We start from the raw sequence: 14350 nt of genomic DNA on the forward strand, positions 1-14350 counted from the left end.
TGTAGGTGCAGCGGCAACTTCGAGCCGTCGTAGCAGTGAATTCGTGTGATGACCACAGCCACAAACAAGTTTCCTAATAAATCGTGTTTTCACTTATACAGTTCAAAAATGCATCGTTTTCAACCACATGGCCCTCCTTGATCAATCAGCGAAATGTCGAGCAATGTTGGGCTTGTTAAATGGTTATATTTATGATTGTTGTCAACATGGCATGTTCGGTGTTAGCTAGCTAGCTGTATACCCATAACTAATACATGGCTAGCCGCTAGCTCGGTAGACTAGGTGTCATTCCCATCTGCGACTTACAGACTTTCAAAGCTCCCAAATGTCTCGTTTTTAATGACATGGATCTTATTAGAATTTGGGGCAGGCATGTTATACAAGGCTGGATACCTTGCTCTGTTACTGACGACAGGTTAGCTAGCCACTAGCGAGGGCCTCTTTGTAGGTGAAGCGGCAACTTCCAGCCGTCGTAGCAGTGAAAGCGTGTGATGACCACAGCCACAAACAAGTTTCCTAATAAATCGTGTTTTCACTTATACAGTTCAAAAATGCCTCGTTTTCAACCACATGGCCCTCTTTGATCAATCAGCGAAATGTCGAGCAATTTGGGGCTTGTTAAATGGTTATATTTATGATTGTTGTCAACATGGCATGTTCGGTGTTAGCTAGCTAGCTGTATACCCATAACTTTCCCTGATTGTCGCTCCCAACGCAGGACGCTCCCCGGTCAGCTCGCTCCCACTAGCCAGACTATCGATCCCATCTATTTAGTAAGCTACTCAAAGACTTTCAAAGCTCCCAAATGTCTCGTTTTTAATGTCATGTGTCTTATTAGAAATTGGGGCCGCAATTTCATTCTACACCTACAGTAGTGGTCTGATAATAGCGTGTGACTATCTGGTTCTGTAAAATGCTCAACTTAGCTTACCGAGCTAGTTTAAAACATCGAATGATCAAATGGTAATGTGTTGAGATATATTTGTGTCTGATAAGTTCATGGTGTATTATTACATCAATCCATGTCAGCCACGAAATGTATTATCATCCAGGCTTTTTAAATTAAGTAGAAAAGTAAAGTAAGTAAGTAAACACTTTCGTACTGTATGTAGCACGGACGGACACCATGCTTCTTCTTAAAGTTTCCTGTTTACAAGGTAGCCCGGCCCCCCTCGCGATTTGATTGGCCCTGTCATCGGATAACTTTCAGCCTCGCAAAACGACCGGGGTCCGCTAGACTAGAAATTCAATTTGCGGTCGCTAGGGGCGTCTAGATTTCTAGGCTAGTTCCCCATAATATGTATCATCATCATCATTAATATTATTATTATTATCATTATTATTATTATTATTATTATTATTATTGATTTACTTTTTTCCATATAAAGTTTTTAAGTTGTGAATAAAATGATGGCTTGATTGAAAAAAAGCTAGTACTCATGATCCTAAATTCACAAACTCAAAGTTGCAAGTTGCGTGCTAAATATCACATAGGGTTTATGCAGCCATATTTGTGTATAGGTATCCCAAGTATCTGTGTGCTTCAGGGATATTCTGAACAAATCAAGTTAGGTGATAACCCAGGCTTTATTTACAATAACTTGTAACAATAAATCATGTTTCATTGCAACTTTTGAGGGCATTTCCACCCTTTATCTTGAAAAAGACCAGATTTAGCTGTCCATTGGCTAAAAGTGTGTTAATTACATCGTATGTCTTTAATCTGGTAACCAAATACTTAGCTCATCGATTTCCCCTCTTCATGCTGAATCCATACATACATCATATGTCAAATTTGGTTAAACTAATCAAATGTTACAGCAGTTTATATATTTTAGAGCGCCCCCGGCAGACCATTTTGTTATCTGTGTGTTTGACACTCGAACTCATATTGTTCTACAGACCCTAAACTTCAACTTGGAAGTGAAAACCAAACTTTAACACAAATTTGAAATGACTGAGCCTAATACGACCCCACTAGTAGGCCTATGTTCCACTAAAGTGATGAAGGTAGATTTTTCATATGTGATGTAGGGTGGATTAAATATTAATAAAAAGTGTAAATCATTACTTTTGCAATTTGTTTTATGTTTTGCCTGTTGTTGCATAATTTATCACATATTTAAGTAGATGTGATCTCATTTGCATATTTAATCATCATATTTCAAACAACTTGCAATACAAAAAATCTTTGTCTTTGCTTGAGTAAATTACTGTGAAAGTTTCAATTTGATATCTTTTTGTTTAGCCTATTCCCCAGGTATATCCCATAGTGTCTCCCTATGGGAAAATGAATGGGAAATCTCCAACTTTGACCTTGAAAAAAAGTATGTTCCACTAAATATGAAGCTGTAGACTTTTAATATGTTATTTAGACATACCTAGGGATTACAAAAAACATGGAATGATTACTATTGCCATTTGTCCCGGGTCAAACGCTAGATTGACTGGCCTACTATGGATTAGCCTACCGGTATTTAACTTAACGAAACTTATCTCGTGGGTTGACATTACATTACATTGCATTTGGCAGACGCTTTATAACCAAAGCGACTTTCAAATCATAGCCAGCGTCACATTATATCAAATGGACGATTTTTAAACAATCGCATACATCCTGGATGAGAAGTTCCAAAACTAGGCCTAACAAATACGGCTACCCTCTCCCAAGGGCTGCTGTGTGTAGCCTAGTTGTTCTATGTTTGTTGTAGGCCTGTCTTAGTGTGTGTGTGTGTGTGTGTGTGTGTGTGTGTGTGTGTGTGTGTGTGTGTGTGTGTGTGTGTGTGTGTGTGTGTGTGTGTGTGTGTGTGTGTGTGTGTCTGTGTGTCTGTCTGTCTGTCTGTCTGTCTGTCTGTCTGTCTGTCTGTCTGTCTGTCTGTCTGTCTGTGCAGGGCCACTGACAGCTTTGACTGGGCCCAGGACAAAATCATCTGAAAGCCCCACCAATCCAATATATAAGACCCTAGACTCAAGATTCAAGAATTTATTGTCATTGTCAAAAAGGCAACGAAATTGTGTTTGGGGTACAATACTTAGTAGCAGCAGGTTTTCAAGTAAAGTGCAATAAGAGGTAAAAGTGACACCAGTGCTTGACCCCCCCAGTGCAGCAGAGATTAAGTGCATAATACTCAACACCCCCCCCCCCCCTCTCTCCCTCTCTCTCTCAGACGCACACACACAAACACACACACACACACACACGCACACACACGCACACACACACACACACACACACACACACACACACACACACACACACACACACACACACACACACACACACACACACAGAGAAATGTCCGAAGGATAGATGGATAACATTTAGACAGTAATGTTCCTCAGCAGTCCTGCAAATTCAAATGTCTAATGGCCTGGTGGTAAACGCTGTTGGCCAGTCTTTTAGTGCGGCTCTGAAGGGACATGTAGCCTACCTTCTACCTGAGGGTAGCCGTTGGAACAAATGATAGGCAGGATGGTGGCTGTCGCGCAGGATGTTCTGCACTCTCCGTAGACAGCGTGTGGTGTAGATGGTACTAATCTCCGGGAGAGGCATTCCAGTGATTTTCCCTGCTGTTTTCACCACACGCTGGAGTGCCTGCTGATCTGCTTTGGAGGAGCTGGAGAACCACACTAGGAACCCATAGGTCAGAACACTGCTGATGGCACAGTTGTAAAAGTTCACCAGCAGTGGTCTGGGGATGTGGTAGCTCCTCAGCTTCCTCAGGTAGAAAAGGCGCTGCTGGGCCTTCCCAACAGCAGAGGCGATGTGAGTGACCCAGGACAGGTCCTGCGCCAGGGTCACTCCCAGAAATTTAAAAGTACTGACTCTCTCCACCACCTCTGACCCGATGGAGAGGGGTTTGTGATGCTTCGGCTGTTTCTTCCTAAAGTCCAAAATCATTTCCTTGGTCTTTTTGGTGTCAAGAGCAAGGTTGTTGCTGTCACACCATGAGGCCAGATGTTGCACCTCTGCCCTGTAATCCCTCTCGTCGCTGTTGGTGATGAGGCCCAGGACGGTGGTGTCGTCCACTAACTTGACGATCAGATTGGAGGGAGAGGAGGCAGAGCAGTCATGTGTGAACAGGGTGTAAAGCAGAGGGCTTAACACGCACCCCTGGGGCGCGCCGGTGTTAATGGACAGAGTGGAGGAGATGTTGTTGCCCACTCTGACCCTCGGAGTACGGTTGATGAGAAAATCCACAGTCCAGTTGCACAGGGTGGTGTTGAGACCCAGTTGGTGGAGTTTATGGCGGAGTTTGTAGGGCCGGATGGTGTTGAATGCTGAACTGTAGTCCACAAAGAGGAGGCGAGCGTAGGTGTTTTTGTGCTCCAGATATTCCAGCAGTGTGTGACCCTATTTCCCCCTTCCACCGTGGGCACGGGACCAGTGACCCCTTTGTCTCGTGCAGACCACCTGTACTTATTAGACAGTAGGTAGGGTTAGGTGTTGAAATGTAAAAAAGACATGTTAATAGAGGCGAGAAGAATGTGGACATTTCTAGTCTGGCTTTGCAGGGTGAAGTCGTCAGTCCAGTAACAGGAATGTTGGAAGGCTCAAAATCGAAAGAATGTTGAGTCCACAAAACAATGTGAAATTTTAGAAACTTCCACTGTTATAGAACACATTCTTTGTATTAAATAACTATCGAATTACAAGAACGGCTTATCCATTAACACCAGCAATGAAAAGTGAGTAAGAAAGAGTTGCAGTTTATCGCAGAATAGCAGACTTTACGCATGTCATTTAGAAATAGAACATGAGTTTGAAGAACATGTTGGCTAATATGTGACAAAATTCAAATACAAAGTGATTTACTGTGGTTTTTGTTCATCAGCACAGTAAGGCTTGTGAATTGCCCAACAGTGGTGGTTACATGGGTAGGGGGTCTGTCTGTGAAGTGAAGCGTTGAACACCGTGCCGCTGACAGCTTTGGTCAAAGCCAGGAAACTTAAAGGGACACTGTGTGAGATTTTTAGTTGTTTATTTCCAGAATTCATGCTGCCCATTCACTAATGTTACCTTTTTCATGAATACTTACCACCAGCATCAAATTCTACGTATTCATTATGACTGGAAAAATTGCACTTTTCATACATGAAAAGGGGGATCTTCTCCATGGTCCGCCATTTTGAATTTCCAAAAATAGCAATTTTTAGCTGCAAAAATGACTGTACTTGGACCATACTAGAAAATATTAGTTTATTACTTAGTAAATAAAATGTAAACTTTCATGTAAAGATCAAATTTGGAAATAGGCTGCCCAGTTTCAATGAGCAACATAGTTGCAGTACTTTTTTTGACCATTTCCTGCACAGTGTCCCTTAATCTGAAAGGCCCCCTTACTCAATACATACCAAATTCTGGGTCCCCTCTCTCCATGGTCCTGGGACAGTTGACCCCATTTGTCCCCTCCCTGTCACTTTCCCTGGTTGAACACACCGCAGTGCTCCAGTGAGCCTCATCACTTGAGCTCCCCAGAGGTAATCATGTTTTGTAAATGTCTTGTAATCATGTTGTTCCACAGCCTTGCTCTCTTGAGTAATCTATAGAATGCCTATATGACACAACTGCGGAATGTTGTGTTAATTCAGCTCTTGGATAGTCTATTGAACATCTTAAAGCAGGGCTATTCAATTGGCGGCCCTGGGGCCAAATGCGGCCCCCGAGATCATTTCCAGTGGCCCCCCAAGTGTTATGCAATAAAGATACCAGATTAATAAAATGTGAAAAATATGTAGTTCAGGGACATTTGAGTAATACACATAATGGATTTATAATGTTGAAAGAGCCCTTGTGTTCTCCATAATAAAAAAATAATATATCGACAGTGATGCATGTTCATTTTTTAAATTTGGTACCAGGATAGGTTGCCCGGCCCCTTGCTTTGTTTCAGTTTTCATGAACTGGCCCCTGGCCCAAACTAATTGAACAGCCCTGTCTTATAGAGTGTATTTGGTCCCGAAGGACTCTCTGAGTGTTGAATTAACGCTGCATTTTTTGCTGTGTAAAAGGAATCTGAGGGCAACAGGTTGTAAATCTGTTAAGCTGTGCAGTGGTGAGGGTGGCTAGGTCATGAATTGTGCATAACATCTCTCTCTCTCTCTCTCTCTCTCTCTCTCTCTCTCTCTCTCTCTCTCTCTCTCTCTCTCTCTCTCTCTCTCTCTCTCTCTCAGAGTGGCGAGGTCTAGAGCTGTGCTCAGTAGAGATGGGATTTATGGCTCTTTGACGGGATCCGGATCTTAGTAGCTCGTTCCTTTCAAAGACCCGTTAAAAAAACTGGCTCTTTTGGCTCTTTTTTCAATTATTTATTCAGTGTTTTGAATGTAATATTTTGACTCCACCTCAAGGTAATTTTGTCCAAACAACAACTGATTATTCTCCGGCTTCTAAAGACAGTTTTTGCCACTCTATAAGGCAAACAAGTGTTTTTCCCAAATTTAATTACTTTGGTCGAGGTCATGTGCTTAAAATTAATGAAAAATTAACAAAATAACGGTCAAGTGGCTCCCTCAACGATTCCCATCGTTCACTTCAGGGAGCCGTTCGAAAGAACCGGCTCGTTTGTGAACGACACACCTCTAGTGCTCAGTAGTCCTGCACTGCATGGCATGATGAGCATGCGGAGGTCCATAAGGTAATTGGGTCATGCAAATTAAAATTTGGTCCAAGATCACATAGTCATGAGACGCATACAGACACACATACCTCCTGTGAGAAGCATATCAAATGAAGATGTGTAACGGATGTCAACTAGCAGAGGTCGGCGGGAGAATGTTTGTAAACCTCCCATTCGAAATCTCACACAGATGTATGCGATGGCAGTGAGTTAGGGGGGCAAGCGCTATTCAGACATACCGCTATTCAGACATACTGCTATTCAGACATACTGCTATTCAGACATACTGCTATTCAGACACCAGATATGCCGTAAGGGTAGGGTTAGGGTAACTGCATGCACTCTCCCTATGAAAAAACCTGAGCAACGTAGCACAAACCACAGAAATGGCAGATTTCGGTAGGCATCAATGTCTGAATAGCGCCATGTAACCGTGAGTTATCGGTCTCTAGACCTTTACCTCAGTAGTTTTACAGCTGTGCTCCTGTACCAGAGGCTTGCTACGAGTTCAAGCCTCGGGTAGCAGACCACATATGAAGACCTCGATTACACTGGTACCAGCGACCTGGATGGAAGTGAAGTGGAGTGAATCTGCCTCCCGAAGCCTCATCCAGACACGATAGCTCTTGAGACATCAACCAGAGGTCTGACCTCAACCTGAGACCTGACAGTCATGGGTAAGCGGTTGGCTTCAGACCTGTTGCCCAGAGGTTGCCGATTAGACTCCTGACCTGTCAGGTTGGTGGAGGGAGTAATTACTGTGCTTTCCCCCGTCCTCCTCCATGACTGAGGTCCCCTGAGCATGGTACCGTCCCGCTGCACTGCTCTCTCTTGGGGCCCCATTGTGGACTGCCCCCTTACACAGGTGAGGAATAAATGCAATTTCGTTGGGTGCACTTGTGTGCTGTGGAGTGCTGTGTCACAATGCCAATGGGAGTTAGAGTTTCCAAGGTGGACTTTCACTTTTTTCACTTTAGACCTTCAGCTCAGTGGTTTTGCACCTGTGGCAATATTAGGAATGGGTTGTGACTTGACTCGGAGTTGTACGCTACTGACTCAAGAATTGACTTGGACAGTTTTAGCTTGCAGTGACTTGCAATGGCATGTTAAGTCTAAATATATTCAATTGTCTGTGAAAATATGACATGAAAAAATGAAAATGAGCATTTGCCTTAAACCAGTAGGCTACCATACCTACTGTTTTTTTGTTAAGAGTGTGACTGTCAAAAGGGGACATACAGAGCAGTGTAGAGAGGTATTTATACTTACTTTTGACTTGCAAATTATTGACTCGGTTCCATCTCTGGTAATTAGTATAGTAATAGTAATCACTGAAAGTAAATCATTAAAATCATTCTAAATATTTTTGGCAGGAGCAAAACTGATAACTATAGACCACTAGGCCTACCTTTCATTCTCATTTAGGCTCAACAAAAACAAATACCCATGATATTTCATACCAAGTACCACATATTTAACACCTGACATTTTTGAATAACTATGCAGCACAGGCAACATTATTGCTTTGACACATTTATTTGCATCTGGAGTGCATTGCGTTACTCCTTTGACTTCCCTGCAAAAAAAAAAAGAGTTAAAAGTATTTCAAGTTGGCAGAGTGAGAACTACGAGTTTGACTTGCCAAATGTCATTCTTTGGATTCATCCGACATCAGCTGCCGAGTGTGCAAACAGGGGCTCGTCCAAGGGGAAATTTCCATGCATGGACACCAGGGCTGAACTGGGGGAGAAATAGGGCCAGGGCACTTAAGCACTAAGGGGCGCAATAATTAGGGGCGCAGAACTGACTCACCGGTGGGCCCCGCCAACCTCGGCGCAATTTTAAAAAAAAATGGTTTTTCTTTTCTGAAAATAGGGGCCCATGAGGGTGCAGGGCCCACCGGGAAATGCCCGGTATGCCAGATGGCCAGTCCAGCCCAGATTGACACTCCAACGCCTGCATGTGTCATGTTCGCTGCTGCTGCTGTTTAACTCCCTCTGAAATTGATATATGTGTACTCAACTCATAAGTGCCACATACTGTAGATTCCAAGGTCAGATGTGTCTGTCACTCTCTCTGGTGGGACATTACATTATACAGTACACACACGCTCACCCACATACATGCGCAAGCACAAAGACACTCACTTTAATTCTGAACAAAGCTTAATTCCGCTTTGAAAACGTCATGTAAACACTTCTTAATTCAGAATTAAATGAAAAATCAAAGTAAATTCGAGAGTGCTGTTTAATTCTGAATTAATAGTCTGAATTATTATACTGCAGTGTGGGGCCATCTACAGTGTACATGCACAGCAAAAAATGCAGTCTTAACTTAACACTTTGAGAGTTTATTTAACATCTTCTGGATCATACTTGGTCCCAGAGTGCTCTCTATATAAGTGTTGAAATAACACTGCGTTTTTACAGTGTTTGGTTAGTCACATAACTTCACAATCAGCAATTACGGTATGCCATTTTCTTCTTCTTACAATTTTTGACTGCATTTGGCATGATGACAGATGATAAACAGACTTTATTTTGTGTTTATTTCCATCTGATAAGTTTTGACTTGACTTGATTTGCAGTTTTAAATCACTTGACAATTTTCAGGCTGCTCTTGGCGCTAAAAAAACATTGAGTGCATATTGCATTTTGGGTTCCCTAACAGAAACCATTCAGCTGTCACAGGGTTGTTTATAACTCTGGGTCTCTCACCTTGGCACCAGAGTGCAGGATACAGCCTGTAATGTTACGGTAATGGTGATGAAACAGTGTCCTCCCAGATCGCATTGTGCTGCATTTGGCCCAGCTGTGGCCCAGATGAGGCATTCCTCTGGCATATGGATTCATCCTTAACCCATTCTACTGTGTTGCCATAGAGAGGGTGCACTCCATGTGGTCGAGGTCTGGCCCAGCTGTGGCCCTCATCTGGCATCGTTTCATCCGTAACCCATGCCGCTGTACACCACAGAGAGAGAGAGAGAGAGAGAAATAGAGAGAGAGAGAGAGAAATAGAGAGAGAGGGAGAGAGAGAGGGAGAAAGGGAGAGGGAGAGGGAGGTGTGTGCTCAATTGACCAGACGGCGAGGTCATTTGCACTGCTGAGAGGGGTGGCGACCCCTGGGGGTCACGCAGGACGATGGTATAGCGGTTATTTGATGAGTGTTAACCCCGTGCCACGGCCTTGTCACTCATCATCAGGACCCCATCATGTTCATGAGAGGTGTCTGAGCGCCCATTTCAGCAGCGTCTCAGCCCCTATCAGTCATTACCGGGCGGGCAGCCGGGCGGATGGAGGGATAGAGGGACGGATGGATGTGTTTTTCATGGGAGAGTGGTTCGGGGCTCCCGCGTGTGCCATTTCTAAAGATGGGAAGGCTGTGGAGTAATGTAATAGCCCCGACGCCCTTCCCTGTGGCAGGGTGGTTGTGTGCGAGCAAGCAGAGTAGCCTAGCCTTTTCTATGACAATGACAATGGCAGAGAGAGAGGACATTCAGTTAGTTTCAAAACGTTTTGACTTTTGACAACTGCTTTGAAGGCTAATGGGTCTCTTTATCTTCTGACAAGGCCTATAGTTTTAAAAAAAATGCCAATTTAATCTAGTTTTCCAACAAAATTCATTGGCAGATCCAGAGTTCATGAAGTTGATGTTTCATCCATCTCAAATGGTGCAAAGTTTTGAAATAAATCATATTGCAGTATTATAGTTTGTCTAATGTTAGCCGAGACTCGTTTTTGACTCGTTATGGCACTGTTGGATGTGTCACAAGAAACTGCATGTGTTGTGATTTGGAGTTCCCTTCAAGCATGATGATTCATTTGTTGACAGTAGTGTAATTTCACTATAAATGCCACTTCTCTGTCTTGCTAATTGTTTCTGTAATTGACTGCAGATTGTAGTAGTGACTTGTTTAGTCTATTTGAAGAAAACACTGCAGGAATGAGTTATGAAATGTCACTGCCTGCTTGCAACCCCTATGGCACTGAGGTCTAAAGACATCAGTTGCAGAGGCTGAAGATAAATGATAATAGGACTATGGATATTTAAAGGCAGACACCAGTGGCACACATGAGTGTGATGCCAGTAACATATTATGTGCCTGTAACATCATTTGCACATGCAGCAGTTGCATAAAGAGGCCCTACAGGCTGATGTTGAAACTGCAACTACCATGCTCCATACGCTCATCAGGGAAATTTGGGAGGAGGAAGAGAACATAGAAAAAAAGAGGTATCGCACACCAATAAAGTCTTTCTTGAGGTGCTGGCTTCCTGAGCATATAAATGTTAAAGAAAAAGAAAAGAATGCCGCACACTCTGCTCCATGTTTTAATGGTGAAGTGACGTTTCGGCCGTCTGGCCTTCTTCAAACTTACAAAACAACCACATCCACAGTGCCTTTATATAAACCCCAATTAGTGAACACCTGGTCCCCCTAGAGCATAGAGCTCCCCCATTGGTTGGTTACCTTAAATGCTTCCGAGCACAAGGCTCACTCGTTAGCAAATCAGTCTTAATTAGAGGTAACCAAGAGTATTTACATCTATTTACACAGGTTAACAGATTGAAATTAAAACATCAGTTCATCAAAACATCACAAATAATACAATCTGAAAACACAAAAACACATTTTACAGGAAACTCTTCAGAGAAAACATTTAAGGTCATATTCAACATTCAAACCATAAGGTGTTAAGGTTTTTAAATGGTATATCCAGTAGTGTTCTCTTCTGGAGAGTAAGTTGTCTAAATCAGTGGTTCCCAACCTTTTTCTTAAGGGACCCATGTTTTTACTATTGTAAGCTTTGGTGACCCAACCACGCGAGCACCCGCATGAGACAGAGTCACAAGATGCCCTCTGTTTCCTGCGAAAACTAATTTTAGTTATTTTATTCCTCAATTCGTCTTTGGTCAAATATTGAATAAATATTTAATGTAGCACTTACAATTTGTTGCTTCTATGCATTTATTAGTTAAATGCTTTGTCTTTTATTCAACATGGGCTATATATATATTTAAAATGAAACCCCTTAAAATCAAGAGGGCTCCGCGACCCCCTGTGGATCTTTGGTGACCCATAAGGTGGGTCCCGACCCATAGGTTGGGAACCACTGGTCTAAATCACCTCCTCTAGGGGGCAAAACCACTTTCTCAATACCAATGTATTTAAGGGATGAAATGGGGTGATTGAATTCAACAAAATGAGCAGCAACAGGATAATTCAAATTTTTGCATCTAATCATGCTGCAGTGTTCAGCTATACGTGTCTTCAAGGATCTACTCGTTTTACCAACATAAGATTTACCACATGGACAAGTTATTAAATATATCACAAATGTTGTACTGCAAGAAATTTTACCTTTGATTTTAATTTCCTTTCCTGTGTGTGGGTGTTTAAAACTATTACACCTGTATGTGTAATTGCATTGAGCACAGTTGCCACAGCGCCTATTCCCATCAGGGATCGGTGCTAGAATGGTTTGGGACACAACAGGGTCAGGAGACAGATATGAATGCACAAGTTGGTCTCTTAAATTTCGACCTCTTTTGTAAACAATTAGTGGTCGTTCATTGAAGACATTTTTTAATTGATCATCAGATTCCAAAATGTGCCAGTGTTTCATAATTATATTTTTAAACTGTCCACCATTTCTGCAATACTCAGTCGTTAATATTACCCGTCTATTAGATTTCTTTTTTGGTTTATCTTTTAATAAATCTGTTCTTGGTATATCGTTGATTTTATTAGCTGCTTCATTCAAAACAGAGTTTTTGTAGCCCCTCTTTGTAAAGTTATTTTTCATGGTTGTCATGTTCTTATTTAGGTCTTCAGGTTTTTTACAGATACGTTTTAAACGACAGAATTGGCTAAAAGGTAGGCTGTTCTTTAGTGGTAGAGGATGGTCAGACTCAGCCTTTAAGAGGCAGTTTCTCGCTGTGGGCTTTGTGTAGAGATCAGTGTATAATTTCTCCCCGTCTCGAATGATCCACAAATCTAAAAAACTCAGCTTTGTGTCGTTGTAATCCATGCTAAAGGATATAAATTCAGAACATGAATTGAGGTAAGCAAAAAAATCTGTTAATTCAGTCACCGATCCTTTAAAGACAATATCTTCCAAATAAAGATATTGTCTTTAAAAATATGGTTAGAATAAATATAGTTTTCCTCAAATAGACCCATATATAGATTTGAGAAAGAAGGTGAAAAAGAACTCCCCATAGGAACTCCATGTCTCTGAATGTAAAATGTGTTTTGAAATACCCAGTAATTATGTCTTAAAATTAGTTTGGAGAATTCCAAAATGCACGTTTTCGAAGGATTACACATATAATCAAGTAAGTAATGGTCTAGTGCTTCCATGCCTCCATCATGTATGGATGTATACATTGCATTGATATCAAAAGACACTAAATACATCTCTTCGTCTCCAAGACAGTTAATGGACTCAATGATGTTAACAATATGACTTGTATCTTTAGTGAAAGAAGGCAAAACTTCTGTCAAAGGTCTGATAAAGTGGTCCACATAGGTTGACAGATTGGATGTAATAGAACCGATACTGGCCACTATTGGTCGGCCTGGCGGTTGATCAAGATTCTTGTGTATCTTGGGTAAAGTATAAAAAGTTGGAATAACCGGGTGTTCAATGCGTAAAAAGTCATGTTCTTTTCTGGAGATGTATCCTTTTTCAAACAGTTCATCAATGGTTTCAAAAATAATATTTTTAAAACGTTGTGTTGGATCTTGTGGTATTTCTTCATAAAACATTTTGTCAGCTAACTGTCTTAAGCATTCGTTTACATAGTCAGTTTTGTTCATTACCACCGTAGCTCCACCCTTATCTGCTGATTTTATAACAATGGACTCATCTTCTTTTAGATCTTTCAAAGCATTTCGTTCCTCTTTTGTCAGGTTTTTGTATTGTAATCTCTGTTTTTCTTTGAGATATTTATCAACATCCTGTTCAACTAGTCTACAGTAAGTCTCAATTTAATTGTTTCGATTAATTGGAGGTACAAAAGTGCTTTCGTTTTTAAAGACTTTTTTCTCAGTTGTGCCTGCATCACCACACTCAGTAACTTGTTTATCATTTTCTTTAAAGAATTCTCTTAAACGAATGTTCCTAAAAAACTTGAACAACTCCACTTTCACATCAAAGTCTCTTATGTGATTGGTGGGTACGACTGAAAGTCCTTTGTTAAGTACCGAGAGATGGAACTCATCTAAAGACTTACTAGACAGGTTAAATATTGTTACTTCCTCGGTCGGTAGGTCTGGGACCGGGTCCGGCCCAGATCTTCTTTTCTTGCCCCTTCGTGTTGGTTTGTGGATCTTGTTTTTTTGCGACCCCTTCCTTTGTTGTTGTGTACAGGTGGGGTTCGGTCTTGGGCATGTCCTGATAAAAAAACTGGAACTTGAGGCTGATGAGTATTGGTCCGAAGAAAATTGGTCAAATCGTTGGTGGGTCATCGGTCTTCTTTTTCTTGCTGTCCATTCTGGGTTTCTCCAGCGGTAGATGTTGTTCTCCTTCACGTCTTTCTTGTCTCTGTTGAACTTTCTTATTTTCCTCTCCTTTATTTCTTTTGCCAGTTTTTCTTCCAATTTCTGGTTTTGCTTGAGGAGGTCATTGTATTGTCCTTGATTTTCCAATGTCTTTGCCAACAGTTCTTTCTTCTCATTAATTTCTTTGTCCAATTCTACCACTTCTTTTTTCGCTTCTTCAATTAGCA

The sequence above is a fragment of the Engraulis encrasicolus genome, chromosome 13, assembly GCF_034702125.1.
Source record: "Engraulis encrasicolus isolate BLACKSEA-1 chromosome 13, IST_EnEncr_1.0, whole genome shotgun sequence".
NCBI classification, from domain to species: Eukaryota; Metazoa; Chordata; class Actinopteri; order Clupeiformes; family Engraulidae; genus Engraulis; species Engraulis encrasicolus.